Genomic DNA, 17,093 nt, shown 5'->3' on the forward strand with positions numbered 1-17,093 from the left:
TAACAATATCCCATTAGCCCTTTATCCCTTTATCTGTAACCATGTAAGTAGTTGGAATCAATTTTGACCATACCTTTTATGTCTCCTTAATTACACTTTAGCAGGCACTCAGTCTGGATACCTTAACTTAGGTTCTTTAATAATATTACTGTAAAAAACATATTCCTTAACCCAGGCTTTTAAAAACCTTACTGCAACAGATATAAAATACAATGGGCTGGATTCTCCGATTCTGAGGCTATGCCCCCACACCGGCATGGGAACGGTGGCGTTTTATGCCAGAAGAAATGGCATAAAACGGCCACCGATTCCCCGTTTTGCTAGCATGCTGGCATGTAGAGCACCCGGCTCTAACTGCAGATACGGCCCGGAGAGTTGCAAGGTCCGTGGCCACACATGCACACGGCGGCAGCCATGCCATGCTACATGGTGCTCCCCCTTTGGCCGGCTTGTGCACCCTGGACCACCCCCACAGTGCCCCAGCCCCTGATAAAGTCCCCCCCTGCCCGAGACGGTTTGGCCCTCCCCTGACTGTGGTGGCGCTGGACTGAGTCTGAAGCCTCCACGCTGAGTTCCCAATGGATGAGATCGCACGCAACCGCACCGTCGGAAACTTGGCCGGTAGGGGGTGGAGCATCGGGAGCGGGCCTTAGGCAATGTCCTGAGGCCATCGATACACAGCGTGCCGTACTCCGAGAGTACGCTGCTTTGGTGGGGGTGGACCACACGAAAGCGGCACCGCCCCTGATTTGGGCGGGAACTGTGATTCTCCCCGGCCAATCGCTGAATGTGATTCCGGCGTCAGTGACCAGAGAATCCAGCCCAATATATATACTGATGTCTTATATTCATCGCAGGTGGAGATGCTTGCTGAGATGAAGTGAAAGGTTGTGATGGGGTATGACTGATGGATGCCCGATGACTTAAACCACATGGTGAAGGTAACTCACCAAATGCACCCACTTTTCCTGACCTGGTTAGATCATTAATGCTCCTGTTGCTCACCTCCTCTACCATCTTCACCCATCCTATTAGTAAGAGCCACATGTATCTTTCTGCCATTGTTGGGGTATGCTACGTTCCTCCTGATCTTGGAAACACCCAGCCGTAATTCCAAGTATACCTCATTACAGTTGCCTACTAACCTACTATCTGTAGGTTTAACTATTCCAAATTCCATTTCTACATCGTCCATTTAAACGGCATCGCATCATGCAGGTTCACAATCGCCTATTGGGCCACTTGGAGATAATAAACCCAGGACTCAAAAGTTATGATCTCAATCGAGGTGAAATTGGCCACTCTGGTTTGCTGTGTGGGTTTCAAACCCCCTGCTCAGAAACTGCCTTGACTTTAGTCAAGAACCAATGGCTCCAGTTCTGCCCCATTTCCCTTTTAAGTGTTTGAATTCCTTAACTATAATTGTCAGTTGCTGCTGTCATATTACCTCCCCGTACATATCCAACGTTGTACCAGGAGCCACGCTCAATCAGGGTGGCACAGTGGTTAGCATTGCTGCCTCACAGTTCCAAGGACCTGGGTTTAATTCCAGCCTCGGGTGACTGTATGTGTGGAGTTTGCACTTTCTCCCCGTGTATGTGTCGGTTTCCTCCGGGTGCTCTGGTTTCCTCCCATAGTCCAAAGTTGTGCAGGTTACGTAGATTGGCCACGATAAATTGCCCCTTCGTGTCCAAAGGTTAGGTGGGGTTACTCGGTTACAGGGATATGATGGAGGCGTGGGCTTAGGTAGGGTGCTCTTTCAAGGGCCAGTGTAGATTCGATGGGTCAAATGGTCTCCTTCTGCACGGTAAATTCGATGATTCCATGAGCTAAGCATAGAAAATCATATCCAATAATCAACACAAAACGTGGCGTATGATTTGCGTTTGTTTCTAACCATAGCTGACTAAATTGCACCCTTACTGGAAACTCAAATGTTTCCATTTATACTCATAAGACTTGAGGCTTAGAAATATATGTTTACGGGGCCAGCACAGTGCAGGGGTTAGCACTGCTGCCTCATGGCGCCAAAGACCCAGGTTCGATCCTGGCCCCGGGTGACTATCCGTGTGGAGTTTGCACATTTTCCCCGTGTTTGCGGGTTGCACCCCCACACCCCAAGGATGTGCAGGGTAGGTGGTTTGGCCACGCTAATTTAAAATTTTTTTAAAAAGAAATATATGTTTAGTTTCAATATACCCTATTCAAAACCATGATGTTAAACTGAAGTTAGATGGAGAAAATGCAAACATTCTATTTGCAGGGATGTTGAGATGAACCAGAGTCTAAATGGTTGTATAATACCACAAAGGATCATTGTTGCTTTCTGTGGCAGACTTCTCCCCTACCCAGCGGGGCGGGGGGTCCCGGCGTAGCGGAGTGGCGCCAACCACTCCGGCGTCGGGCCTCCCCAAATGTGCGGAATTCTCTGCACCTTTAGGGGCTAGGCCCGCGCCGGAGTGGTTGGCGCCACGGCGACTGGCGCCAAAACTGGCGTCAATGGCCTTTGACGCCCGCCGCCCGGCATCAGGGCTGGCCGAAAGGCCTTCGCTGGTTCACACAAGCGCCGGTACGTCAGCGGCCACGGTAGGGGGGGTCTCTTCCGCCTCCGCCATGGTGGAGGCCGTGGCGGCGGCGGAAGAAAAAGAGTGCCCCCACGGCACCGGCCCGCCCGCTGATCGGTGGGCCCTGATCGTGGGCCAGGCCACCATGGGGGCACCCCTTGGGGTCCGATCGACCCGCGCCCCACCCGGGACCTCGGGGGCCCACTCGCGCCACCAATCCCACCGCCACCAGAGGTGGTTGAAACCACTTCGGCGGGATTGGCCTGTCAGCGGCGGGACTTCGGCCCATCGCGGGCCGCAAAATCGCCGCGGGGGGCACGCCGATCGGCGCGGGGGGCACGCCAATCAGCACGGCACGATTCCCGCTCTCGCCGATTCCCGGGTGGCGGAGAGTTCCGGCCACGGCGGGGGCGGGATTCACGCCTGCCCCGGGCACTTCTCCGACCCTGTGGGGGGTGGGAGAATTCCACCCCTGATCTATGGAAAAATTGTGCGAACCAGTAATCAAAAAACCATCTGGTTGTATATTCTCAACTGTCCATTAATGTTCTTACAAACTGTCTATTCATATTTCTTCAAATTGCTCATCCACACTGCAATAAATGGCCTCTTGTACTTTTCTCAACTATTCAGCCATGTTCTTGAAAGCTCCTTATCCTTACTCCCTATCTAGCAATTAGGCATTCATTTTTAGGTTTCAACATATTCCAGCAGCACACAAATTTGAATAGCTATGAAGAGGAACTCAAATCGTAGACAATTAAATAACACGGATTTATATTCTCCCCACACTACTAAAATACACTCTTTGGTTCCTGTTTAAATGTTACAGGAGATCACGGGCATTTGCCTAACACTGAGCTGCCTAGGTAGCCTGGGCAGCCACAATTGCCTGACAAATGCATTGCACATCCTTGTCTGTTCTCTACAAGTATGCCACCATTTCCTTCTGCTCTTTTTTTGAAAAGATATAAGCAGATTTAAACCTAAAGCTGCTTATATCTTCTTGGTTGGGGGGGAGGGGGGGGGGGGGGGGGGGGGGGGGGGGTAAAATAAGGGCTCCGCTTAAGAAGAAAAATAAGCAAACATGTACTCCATGAGTGATGTTGAAATAGTCAAGGATAAAGCCCAAAGAGAATTAGGATTCTCAACAGACTCCACACATCTCGCCAGTTCTGAACAGCAATCAACAAAGCCAATACATTGTTCAGCTATACAACCAAAATAATAGAATACAAGTCAAAGGAAGCTGGGATCAAATGGTACAAAGTGATGGTCAGACACCACCTTTCGAGTATTGTCTCTACATGAGTACTCACTTTATACACAGGAGGCATTCTAAGTTCTGGGGATTGCGTGGAGAAAAACCACAAAGCTGTTCCCATAGTGCCACCAATTTGAATGATGCATCATGAACTCTTTAAAATGAAATGATTGGCTGGGGGAGATGACCTTTTAGATCCATATAAGACAGATAAAGGAGTGTAAAATGCAAAGCAGGAATTTCTTATTCAATTATAGTTTGAGGATTGAATCAGAGGATGAAAACCCCAGAAATTCAAGGAAGTAATGGTTTGGGTGAGGGCTGTGGTGGGTGGAACTTGAAGATATTTCTAGATGAATGAAATAATAATGTCCATCCACATGCGAAACCCAATAGATTTGTCATATAATTAAACAGCAGGTTGATGATAATTCAGTATTTTATCAGAAATGTTACTTCTCAACCAATGGATATTTTATATACAGATTTGTAACATCAAGAGATTTTTCACTGGAAGAGTAAAACTAAAATGACCTTTCAAACAGAGATTCACATTATTGCATTGTATGCTGTTATCAAGTCCATCAGGTATTAAGAACAAATATCTGGTTAATATGTTAGCTTGTGAGATAAAGTATTGAATTTACTGAGAAGATCCTATTTCCTGACTGTCCCCTGAAACCGAGAAATATATTTTATGATTCTATTACACATGTTTTCAGACTATCTTTTAACTAGATGTTCAATATGATTAAGTGTCAAGTTTTCACAAATGATAAGACTCTCAGTATAAACATTTGAAGCTGAAATTTGGATCAAGGGCCAAATAGAATAGCTGTATACAATTTCAGCTATTCTTCAAAATTATTCCCTGACAATACTGCAACAAAAATCCGCCAATTGAATCCATTTCTTCTTGCTAACATTACAACCTGGTGCAGTCAGACACAGAAACTCACCCAACATTCAAAGAAGAAAGAAAGAATTTCTACCTTTCAAGTAATTGCTTACCAAACTAAAAAAAAGTACTCAATAACATGACAATCCTGAATAGAATTCATATGTGACTTTTTAAAAAATTTCAAATGGGCCTCCACGAGTAACACTCTGGGGTAGAACCGCGGTCCACAGAATTCACAAGCATCCCATTCTCTCCCCAGGGTAGCCCTCTCCAATCCTGCCTTCCAGAACTTAACAGACCCCCGTTAAATAAAACCACAATGAAGAAATGGGTGCATCCCCGATCAAGAAAGAATAGGAAGTAGTGTTGGCATTATAGAAAAAGCAATGGACACTTTCTACACAGAATACATGTCGAGAACACAATCTTTAAATGCACATGGTTGAATGATTTTATTCAATCTTGATCTCCTTAAGTTCTTCAGAGACTATTTCAAGGTTGTAACACAATGAAGGCTTTGATTTACAGTATTAACCTCAAGAGTAAAGGTTGAGTGGCTTGTAAATTTCACCTAAACCCCTTAACATATTATACCCTTGACCCAGATGACAATGAATATTTTATTAAACGTGATAAAAAAAAAGACATCTTATTGCGATGCTTTTTTGTTGAAACCAAAGTGGTAAGAAATTTAGATGCAGAACTGAAGAGACAAAGAACTGTAACTGACTGGAAAAAAGTGAAAACTGAAAGTAACTTTAGCGCAATATTTTGAAAGTGTGAGGCCCTCATTATATTTTCGGGTTACAACTATATGATTCATAACAGAATATCAGACATACTTTTCAGTTTTATTGTGCATTATATTTATTATTGCTAAAATACTAGTTAGTGTTGGTGAGGAGTTGCAAGTACAGCATCAATATAGTTAATGTGCGACATGCGACTAAGATTAGGCAACCAAATCTGAGCAATTTAAAAATTTTACCTAAAAAACAATCATTGACTTCTCAAACTTGACCAAAATTATATTTCAAAAATGATGATAAATTAGAAAAAAATGAAGGACCTCTTCTCTTCAGACCTTTCCCTCCTCATAACTTCTTTCATAATTCTGAATGAGTTACCAAACGCAGAAATTCCTACCATTGCACATATTAGTTCTAACTGAGAGAAATCCATTTCTTCCAATCCTATTCCATCAGAACTTATCTCTAGCTTCTTATCCGTAATCGATTTGAATTCATCTCCACCTCTATTTCTGGCTTAAGCCCTCTCCATCTGAACCTATTCAATATCAAATCCATTGGATGAGAAATAATAGAGGGGAAATAAATTCATCTGGATTCAGAGAGAAAGAGTTAAGCCCATGGTGCAATAGATATGAATAGAATTTCAATAAGCAAAAGGAGATTCATACAGAGTAAATGAAAATCTGAGGTATAGCAGAGGTTAGCCTCATGAACTTGGTCAAGTATTGTCCTGCCTTTGATATGTTCATTCCATTATCAGTCAACTCCCTACAAGAACAATCTACTTTATTCTCCGTCAGAATGACAATGTCAAACAGCAGCAGCAAATACTGTAAATAAAATCTCGTTTCCATAGAAACGGGTAAAAATAGATTAAGTAGCTCATCTCTGACAAAGATGTATATTAGCGAATTAACACTATCCCTCTCCAAAATATTTACTCTATTATTCTTTCATAACCCCAAGTCATGAATAAGATTTGCTTTTGAACAAAATAATAAATCAAAATGCTGCTCTTTTGCAATAAAGGCTGACAGTGATTTCCCTGAATGCAAATTAACCAGAACATACTGTTTCAAACACAACAACATTGTTTGTGCCTCAGGATAGAACATAGATTTTCTTTTTAAAAAGAACTATACTGTTTAATAGCCACATTGTTAACCATCACTGGCAAGTTCCCAATAACATTCCAACACACTGCCCGGAAAACTCCACATTCACACTGCGAGAGACAGATTTCCCATGTAAATATTTAGTATTAGCATACTCACAGCAGGATTGTCTTTGTCCACACTCTGGTTCCACTCTGTCTACAGTCCTACAAATCAGAAGCACATCAGTGAGAAGGCTGCCTACGCATAAACATCCTCCTAAGGAAAAAAAACCTTTGCTTATAGCAGTGTGAAAAAGAACACTTCTGTATGCTAAAATGTAATTACAGTCCATTACAGAGGCTACAATTACACATGTATCTAATTTACTACAATTATAATAACGTTTGCAAGACAAATACATTTTCTAACCTCAGTTAAATGATAATAATGATTAGCGTGTGATGTGTCAAGAGATTGCTTCCCAGACCCCCTTCCCAATGAAAACATATCCCCCAAATCTCACAATCGCTAAATTAAAAGGTAACATCCCAATAGTACTAAAATGATTGGCGACATTTTCATTTTCCTCTCTGTGTTTTGTGTCTATTCCAGGCATATGTTGTCATTAATGGGCTGCTGTCAGTTCATCTGTTCCGAACACTACTGTCATACAAATCCACTTTTGCAATGATTGTCAGGTAAGCTCTGAAATCTCTGAGCAGGGGACATTCACATTTTCTGTGAATTTCACCAATTTTTTAAGCATTTCCATGTTATGGAAAAAATATTTGTAAAGGAATATGGGAATCCAAGACAGCTTTCTTGACAAAACAAAATCTATATGCAATCTGTCTCGTTAAACAAGGTATCCAAAATGCTTCTTGTTCCTTTACTCAATTAATCCAATACATTGAGGTGGAGTATGATTAGGAATTGTTTTGATTAGAAAGGCAGAATGAGTCAGCAATAGAAAAAGCTGTTTGTAGGAGGAGGGAAAATCTATACTAAAGAAACAAAACGAATTGAGTCCAAACCAGGTAAACCTGGATTAGGGATGCAGAGCAAGTCTTGAAGGTTGTGTTACATTGTCAATCTTACAGCTTTGTGATCTCTTCACAGTAATGGAAGAATTAGTGTATAACTTTTGATTCAAGACCAGTTATAAATCTGAAGTGAAATAGTATAAAGGAGGACGTTTCACAAAGTTTGGCTCCCCATAATAAGCAGTTTGATAACGGTAACGCACTTCTAAAGTCTTGTTTCGAAGTGCTGAGCATTTGTTGGATCAAACCCCAGAGCTAAATATTGTGACAGTGGCCAGAACAGTTGGATATGCAGCCGGAGAGCTTGTTGTAGGTCTTGTCAGCTGCAAGGTTATTTGGGATTTGTAACTATATCAGTACATTCTTAGGTCAACAAACAGAGCGAGTCTGGATCAAAGAATTGGAATGAGTCTGAATTATAAAGTGGAGTACGTCAAGATTTGAGAAGTAGAGTAGGATTGAGCTTTGAGTAGAAAAACAGCAAAGGAGTGAATCTGATTTGCAAAAATAGAGAATCTCGTTCTGATCCAAGTGCGAATTAAAATGGAGTGATCCTAGAAATGAAAAGCAGAATTAGTCCTGATTAGTGAATAAAATTGAAAGAAGCTACAATTGAATTGATTTGACTTGTTCCAAATGGGATATCTTTGACCAGGTGTCTTTTATTTTTGCTAATCTATAGAATCCCTACAATGCAGAAGGAGGCCATTTGGCCCATCTAGTCTGCAACAGCCTTCCGAAAGAGCAACTACCAAGGCCCTTAACTCCCTCCCTATCCCTGTAACCCCACATAACTTACACATCGAAGGGCCAATTTAGTATGGTCAATAAACCTAACCTGCACATCTTTGGACATAATGATGTTACTATTACAAAAAAGAAAGAAATGTTATATCATAATGGCAGCAATGCTGAATTTGTCACCTTAATTCTGATAGATAATAAACGCTCAACTAAACAATATAAGATGTGATCTCAATTTAAAGACTTTCTCTGCAGCTAGTGCCGTGAATGTAACTTGTCTTTGCAGTTTATTGGAACTCCACATTTGTTATTCTGGGACTCAGTTTGAAGTGCCTGTGATCCACCTTGTTGTGTTATGTACTCTGGGATAACACAACTCGATGCAGCTTTGACCAAAAGACACTCCAGACTTTGAAGTAAGTTCAATGTGATTTATTGAACCATTAGCACAGTTCCCTATGTGTTCGACTCTCCTGCTAATCTTGCTACAGTAACTCAGTCCAACTAACCAGTCTGCTCTAAGCCACGTGGTGGGTGTGATGCTTCTGATCTGCCCCTGTCCTACTCTCCACGTGGCACCTGTGGAAAGAGACAAAGCATGTCGGGGACCCGTCGTGGTGCGTGGACCACTCTCTTGGCGTCTGGCCACTCTCTGTGGGCTTGTACCACTCTCTGTCTCTTGGCGTCAGGCTGCAGCAGAATCCTGTACTCATGGGTCGGGATGTTGTCTATGCTGGGCTGAGGATCCTCAAATCCAAAGACCTCGTCCATGACTGTGTCAGATGCTTCAATGTACAACACATCTTGTTGCGGTTCGGATTTGGTACTGAGGTCACCACGTCCAATGATGAAATCATCATCTGAGTCGTAGTCTTCAAGGATTAAATCATCTCTTAGGGCGGTGCTAACTGCTTGTTGTAGGGTTCTGCGGAGGTTACGTTCAGCTACTGGTCGAAGTTCAGGCATTGTGCTGTAGTCCCAGGTGAAAGAATTGTGTTTTCTGGCTTTAAATTTGTATTTCACTATTTTTGGACATTTCCCCTTTACGTGGGTGTGATCCGGGGCCTCTGACATCATGACGCCTGTGACATAGAGCGTAGGAATGTATTGTACATACGCAGATCACTTTTCCTGCACTGTGCGCTCTTTTCGCAACCGCCGCTTAGCGTCTTCTCAGGAACTGCGCATGTGCGGCTCCTTGCGCACGATGGCTGCCAATCAAAGGTGTAATTTGCTTCTGTTGCAAGCCTACCTTTGCCTCGTGGTGAGTATAAGCGCCAGTTTTACCAATTTCTGTTGCGTTCACCTCGCAGTAGTTTTGAAACCTGTCCAGGACTGTCTGGATGTCTCTCTTGTCCTGCCCTTTGGAGTACTTGAAGGAGTTAAAGATTTCTGTTGCACTTTCACCCGCAATGGAGAGTAGAAGATCTATCTTCTCAGCATCGGCCATGCCATCTTGGTCGGATGCTACCATGTAAATCTCAAATCTCTACTTGAATGCACACCAGTTGGCACTGAGATTTTCGTGGTACCTGAGCTGCTGAGGAACCGGAATCTCGATCACCTTGCCTGGGTGCTGTTGCTGGTTGTCACAGATCTTGCTGAGTTGAGCTATATAGATTCAACAGGCACTACTGGTACCATGTTGTGTTATGTACTCTGGGATAACACAGGCTGCAACTCGATGCAGCTTTGACCAAAGGATACTCCAGACTTTGAAGTAAGTTCAATGTGATTTATTGATCCATTAGTACAGTTCTCTGTGAGTTTGACTCTCCTACTAATCTTGCTATAGTAACTCAGTCTAACTAACCAGTCTGCTCTAAGCCATGTGGTTGGTGTGATGCTTCAATCTGCTCCTGCCCTACTCTCTATGTGTCGCCTGTGGAAAGAGACAGAGCATGTGTGCCCTGTCCTTAAATAGGGGTTGCGTAATGCCCCTTTGTGGTAGTGTCACCTCTGGGTGTCTTAACTGCCCATTGGTCGTGTCCTATTCTATGTGTTCATTAGCTGTATGTCTGCATGTCATGATGTCTATGCTGCTCCCTCTAGTGTTTATTTAGTCATAGTGTATTTACATTAACCCCTTGTGTATTTACAGTGATGCATATCACCACACACCTGACATAGTCTAGCAACAGCTCTCTCTCTCTCACACTTGACCAGGGACCTGCTTCATCTTTTGGGTCCTTTTCAAATACTTCAGTAAGCCCTCTCTCCCCTGTAGAATTTGGGGCAATTGAGGGAGGAAAAGGGGGAGAGGTTATTCCTCGTTTAGATTTTATTTGTGCCGTGGTACAATGTTTACAATTATGTGACACCTTCAAATTCAGTGTTTTCTCCCCATTTAATATTTTTGTCTTTCCGAGGCATTCATTTTTTCTTTTTTGCTTTTTCTTTTTTTCATCCAGCCCTTTTCATTTCCTATGCCAAACAATTTGGAAGCATTTTGCCCTTCTCTTTTCCTTGCTACCTTTGTTGCATGTCCTCCACTCATCAGCTCTACTGAAGCAGATTTAAGATCCAGCCCGTTATTAGAGTGGGAAATCGCAGATACCTGCAAGCGTTCCACAAAGGGTGGCAAAATTCACTGGAGAAATAGAGTGTTTGTACCACGGCACTGAAAATGAAACCTCTTTGAAGATAAAGAAGTCACCCCACTGAAACATCCCCCAGCATTATTTCACGTTAATATAGAATAATGTAAGATTTATGAAGTGAGGGTCTGCTTCATAGGACCATGCTGGCTTTTAACCCATTCAAGTGTGCAGCTAACGTCAGTTGAGGAAGATTCTTCCTGAGCACATCCGTCAGCAAGCACTGATTGTCACAGTGTAGTTCAGTGGACAGACCAGCAGAGAGCAGTGTCTTGCTTTTCAAAATAATTCCAGCCAAATCTTCTCATGAGCACTAAAAACGACAGCAATGTGGCAATCAAATTCTAGATAGTGTATGCACTCTGCAAGGGTGTCAGTTCAACATCTGTCAGCAAAGACCTACAGAGGATCGCCATAAAACATTGTTAAGCATTAGCACGTTTAAAAAATAAGGGACCATGTACCGTTTCCATTAAAATTGCTTCTCTACAATTACCCTCTTCTGAACACATCTCTGATATGAACCAGCTGCATGATCACTGGATAAAAATGCAATAGATAAGAGCAACAAATCTGTTGAAAAATAAAGTGCTGAAGTTTAACGTTTGAGTCGCTGATACAGTCAGACCGAGAAATGAGAAATGATCATTATCCACACACTAAATAAAAACAAACCTGAAATTCTACTGAACACCCTTTTTGTTATTTTAGTGTATTAGCTCTTGATTGTTGCATAGGCGTTTTAATTTTAAGACGCTATTCAACTTTCAATGTTGTTATTATGTGGACTCCTAAATCAAGCCAGGTTAGAGGCCTGTGTGCTTGTCGAGGGCCTGTCAGGGGACATTAGAGGTCAGTCGACAGTTGAGGCTTGGAGGTCGGGGTGGAAAAGAATCAAAGAGTGACTGGATAATGCTGGAACGGGATTAGCACCATAAAAAGCAGACACATTTCTCCAGCGCTTGACACCAGTGCAGTAAACCGGACAGAGCGGTGCTGCCACATAGTCTCCTTCTGGCCTTCTGTGAGGGGTAGGGAAAGGGGTTGGGAGAGGAAGAGGAAGGGTTGAGAAAAAGGAAGAGGAGGAGGAGGGAGGCAAAAGGTAAGAAGAAAGTGGAAAATGGGAAGGCAGGAGAGAGTGAGGAAAGGAAAAGATTGTTTGGGCAAGGGAAGGAGGGTGGATTCCCTTTCATTCAGAGGGCAGGCCCTTTGTTTGGGCGGACTCCCTTTGACTGAAAATTAATTCCAAAAAACTATAGTGACAATGTCCACAATGAGAAGCAGTAGAGTATGTTGTGAAAGAGCAATGAGTGTTTCCAAGGCAAGAATAATACAGATATGTTTAAAATAGGGCAAAGAGAGCAGGGTAGCAAGGTGACATAAGGACATGGGTTCAGATCAAGACCAACCTAATGGGATGAAAATCTATTCTGTTTGCTGGTTGTAATAACTCCACTACAGCTCTGAGTGTGCATGCAAAGCAATGCAATACTATCCTAATGTGGCATGAAATGCTTACTTTACTTGAAGAAGATATGGTGTGTTGTCAGAGGATGCTGATCTGCCTTGTTTGGGTACAAGTTGGGCCTTAGTGTCATGGACTTTATTCTGCACATGTGCTTTAGTTGATCGAGAAGTGCGCTTGAAATAAGAAGGGTTCCATTCCCGAGCACTAACACCCTCACCTTGATGAGCATGATCAGAAAAGGGGCCACAAGCAAGGCCAAGTGACGTCTTTCACACACACCTATGCATTTTGAAATGCACAATTGGCACTGGGAAGCATTCCTAACGAGCTCCAACTGTGGGGTCCCATGGAAGGTGAAGTGTAAAATCATTTGATTAGACGGTACAGATCCGGTTTGTGTATGTTTCTGGAGAGTGGTGGATGGAAAGGGGCATGGCAATCAGTAATACATAATAATAGGTGTGATTTAACGGCCTCGTCGCGCCTGGCGAGAATCCATGCGAGTCGGTTCAATCGCAGGAGCGACCTAAAGCCTGACGCTTGCCAGGCGGCAGTCGGTTTGCGATTGAACCGGTTCACTCCCGATGGTGTATTCCGGAACTCACCTGGGCACGGTGAGAACCCACTAATTATTACTTAAAGGCCAACCTTCATTAACAAGATGGCCGCCGTATCCACCGGCCTCCTGGGATCGAACCGACTCATGAACGACGATTAGTTCCACACAAACGAGGACCAGGCAGAACAGCACTTGGAGGGTGTCCCAGGCCATTGGCGGCCCTTGGGTGGTCAGGGACAAGGCAGGGTTGCACTCTGGCTCTCCCCTGACACCCGGCCACCCTGGCACTGCCCAGTTGGCACCTTGGTGCTGCCATTTAAACACTGCCAAAGTGCCAGGTGGCACTGCCAGGCTTGCAGGAGTGCACAGGTGCAAGGGTGGCACTGTCATGGGTCAGGGCCTGAGGGGAGCAAAGCCCGTGAAAGTTGGGATGAGAGGGGGTGAAGGGTGGGGGTGTTGGAAAGGGTGGGTGCCCGAAACAGAGTGTGGGTTGGTCTGAATTGGGGGGACCTCAGTGACCCCACAGTGGGGTGTCCACACTTGAGGGGTTGTAGGGTAGTGCCCGTGTATGTGTGAGTGTATGGGGGGGAGGGGGCGGGTGACATTGCCCATGGATGGGCGGGTGGTGTATGAGGGACGCACAAGCTCATCTAGAGATCAGGAACCCTATCAAAATGGCGGCTCGATCTCTGTGGAGCCGGTTTGGTCAGCGAGCGCAGCTCCCCAGCAATGACAATAATGGGCTTGCCCAGCAAAGAACTCGCCAGGGCCCGATGAAATGACTTGTGCTGTCTGATAGCGGTCAGGAGCTCGCCCACAGGTCCATCGTGGAGCTCACGGGAAACTTCACTCACTGCAGCGCTTAGAACTTGTCCCATTAAATCACGCCCATCATGTGGATGCGTGATTATCCACCAACCTCTATTATCCTCCCAAGGGAATCTCCTTTAATATGACAGATAATCATGGTTTAACCGCACTGCACATTACATGATGAATATGGCCATAATAATTACTCTGGCAATGCAGCACATTCCTCAAACCTCATGCACAATTTCCCAATTTGTGCAAAAAATAGGAGGGATGTATGTCTAGCAATAAAAGGTAAAAAGTCAGACGAAACTGCCCTGTTTAAGTTCCAAGAATGAAGCAGCGAGCGAGAGGGACAGTGCATTTTGCTTACTGCCCAGTTTATGTCTCAAAAACTAATAAACTCAGAAAGGACAATATACTAACTCATGAATCTAACTTATTTGTGGCATAAACAAAATAGAGACAGGAAACAGTGGAAAAGTTTGAAGTCTTTCTCACCAGAGAAATAGACTAGATGTTCCACACTTTTTCATTATCTCTTATCTGTCATCGTGCTGTCATACTTCATTCACTTAGCTATTTTTCTCTAAAATAATACTGCAGTAAAGAACATTGCAGTATGGCTTCTTGCTTCAGTTAATAAGCCGAGTGCCATGTGATGACAGTGTTCCATGCTACTGGGGTTTTGATTTCCCAGCTGATAAGAACACTTCTCTGGGATCAGGTACCACCAGACTGATCGATCAGAGATGGAGGTCTGACTCAAGTGCTTCTGTACTCGTAAGAAACAAACATTCAGAAAATGTGGGCTCGGGCTATTATTTTATTCCATTAAATTGTGAGTAATTTGAAGAAGTAATATTACCACTTTGATCTTCCTTACCCACAGCGCAAAATAAAGACGCCTTTGCACTTGAAGCAAATTTTTACAATTTTTTAACTGGTTAAAGCACTCCTGATAAACCTGGTGTGCCTCTTTTTATTGACGGTGACCGATTTCAATTAATACTGCAACATTAACAAACTGTTCAAACACATGCGCATAATTGCCGCATCCCACAACTTGACATCTTTAGTTTGTCATCTGTACACTTGTGTTTGCAGACATTATTTCGCGTGCATTCAAGTCGCTACTTCCATAGAAGGGTTTAAATAATCCCTGAATCTTCATCCTTCGAAAAATTTTCCCTGGTGTACTAAATATTGGGCGGGATTTACTGACCACCCCGCCGCGTGCCTTTTGGCAGCAGAGGCGGCCCACCAGCGGTATCTAGCAGTTACGCCGTTGTCAGTGAGATTTCCCATTGACGTCGCCGGGAAACCTGTGCGCCGGCATGGGACCGGAAATTCCCGCTGCCGTGAACAGCCGATTTTTCCAGTCCATTCTTTCTTCATATTCTCATCACAGTGCATGCAGCGAGGAACGGGCAAGTTGTGTAAGCCATGGTACACTCCAAGGTGCAATGAAAATGTTTTAATAATAAATGCCATGATACGTTGTAGAATGCCCATTTTCTAACGATCAGTTCTGGTGAACTTTAAGGTAATTGTTGGGCGGAATTTTCCCACAATTTGCCAGTGTCAGGCTCTGACTGAAAACCGACGTGTATCGCTCCAGATGCACTACCGATTTACCAGACCAGATCTTGAGACTCTCTGACAAAATAAAGTGAGCAGGTGTGGTTTACGCTGCCGGTTTGGCGGGGCGGGGCCTGATAGAGCTGGCAAGGCCGGCTCCATGGAGATTGGGATGCCCTGATCAGCAGAGAGTTCAAACTTCACCCAGCAACACCCCTCCACAACCACAACGGTATCAGGGTCTCTATGCACCCCCCCTGCCCCAACCCCCACCCAAGGTCAACAATCACCGGGGCAGGATAGCCGACACTCACCACGCCCCCCCCCCCCCCCCCCTTCACTGCCTGATCCCTTTCACCCCTCTGCCTGCAAGTTACCACCCATAATGGCCACTGCACTGTCACTGCGAAGTTACCCCCCTACAAAGGCCTTGCCGCTTTTCCCCCTCCCAAGCACATATAATAGAAGCACCCTCCCCCACCTAATTTGGCTCCCCAGAGGGCCGGCCCCTGGTACTGCCCCCGGTTCACAACGCCAGGTTGACAGTGCCAATCTGTGCTGATGTATGCCCCTCTTTCCCCACAAGGGGAACCCCTCAACTAATTCCTACCTTCATTTACCCATTGTAAACCTCACCAACCTGCCATCACATTGATGAAGTATGAATATTATGTGAGGGGAGGAATCATGTGGTGGGGGGGCTCATTAATAATATTAACATTTATGTAAAGGTATTACAATAAAGTTCTTGCCCTTTGTGGGTGCGAATTTCATTTTGCCAATGGCAAGGGGCATGGAAAGTTGAGAAAAGAGCGTTTTGAAGTCTTAAAAATGGGAAATGATATGTTGGCCTCTGAAAGTATCAGGAAGAGGCTGATGATGAGTCCAGAACTTCTGGGATAATTAACATGGGCATAAGTGGAAGATCAGGGGGGAGGGGTGTCATGGCAGGGTAGTGATGAAATAAATGAGCAGTGGAAAGTTATATCATATCGAATTATCAGATAGGGGAAGGGGGAGGAATTAAAATTAATGCCCAGGAAGATCGAGAGAAGAGGAAAGATAAGGGGCAGGATTCTCCGTTGGCCGACGGCAAGATCGGGAAACGCGATTGGACGGAGAATCGGTTTTGAAGGCCGCCAATTTCACACCAATTTGCAATTCTCCGGTCCCTGGCAGAGGCGTCCTTGCATTCCAGAATGCACGCACAGTAAATGCAATTGGCATATCATTAGCAGGCCTGACCCAGTATTCTCCGGGGCCTTCGTGATGCTCCACTCCCACTGGGGCAACTTCCCTGAGGAAATTGCAGATCGGTTAGTCACAATTACCCAAAGCTCTCTGCATTCAGGTTTTGTACACCAGATAGGAAAATTGGCACTCTTTTTTTCGAAGAGTATAGAACATAGAATTTACAGTGCAGAAAGAGGCCAGTCGGCCCATCGAGTCTGCACCGGCTCATGGAAGGAGTACCCTACTTAAGCCCAAGACTCCACCCTATCCCCATAACCCAGTAACCCCATCTAACCATTTGGATACAAAGGGGCAATTTAGCATAGCCAATCCACATAACCTGCACATCTTTGGCGTGTGGGAGGAAATCGGAGCACCCGGAGGAAACCCACGCACACACGGGGAGAACATAGAACATTACAGCGCAGTACAAGCCCTTCGGCCCTCGATGTCGCGACGACCTGCGAAACCAATCTAAAG

At 44.5% G+C, this 17,093-nt stretch overlaps 1 protein-coding gene across 7 annotated transcripts in view; it reads right to left on the reverse strand.

The window, feature by feature from the left end:
- rbfox3a (RNA binding fox-1 homolog 3a) overlaps positions 1-17,093 on the reverse strand; it is a 1,730,437-nt gene that overhangs the window by 1,203,561 nt on the left and 509,783 nt on the right. For all 7 annotated transcript variants that reach the window (XM_038776720.1, XM_038776727.1, XM_038776722.1 and 4 more), the window contains one exon: positions 6,756-6,802. The gene's annotated coding sequence lies outside the window, so the exon portion shown is untranslated. The remainder of the gene's footprint in view (positions 1-6,755; positions 6,803-17,093) is intronic.

This window comes from Scyliorhinus canicula, chromosome 18 (assembly GCF_902713615.1).
Source record: "Scyliorhinus canicula chromosome 18, sScyCan1.1, whole genome shotgun sequence".
In the NCBI taxonomy this organism is placed as follows: Eukaryota; Metazoa; Chordata; class Chondrichthyes; order Carcharhiniformes; family Scyliorhinidae; genus Scyliorhinus; species Scyliorhinus canicula.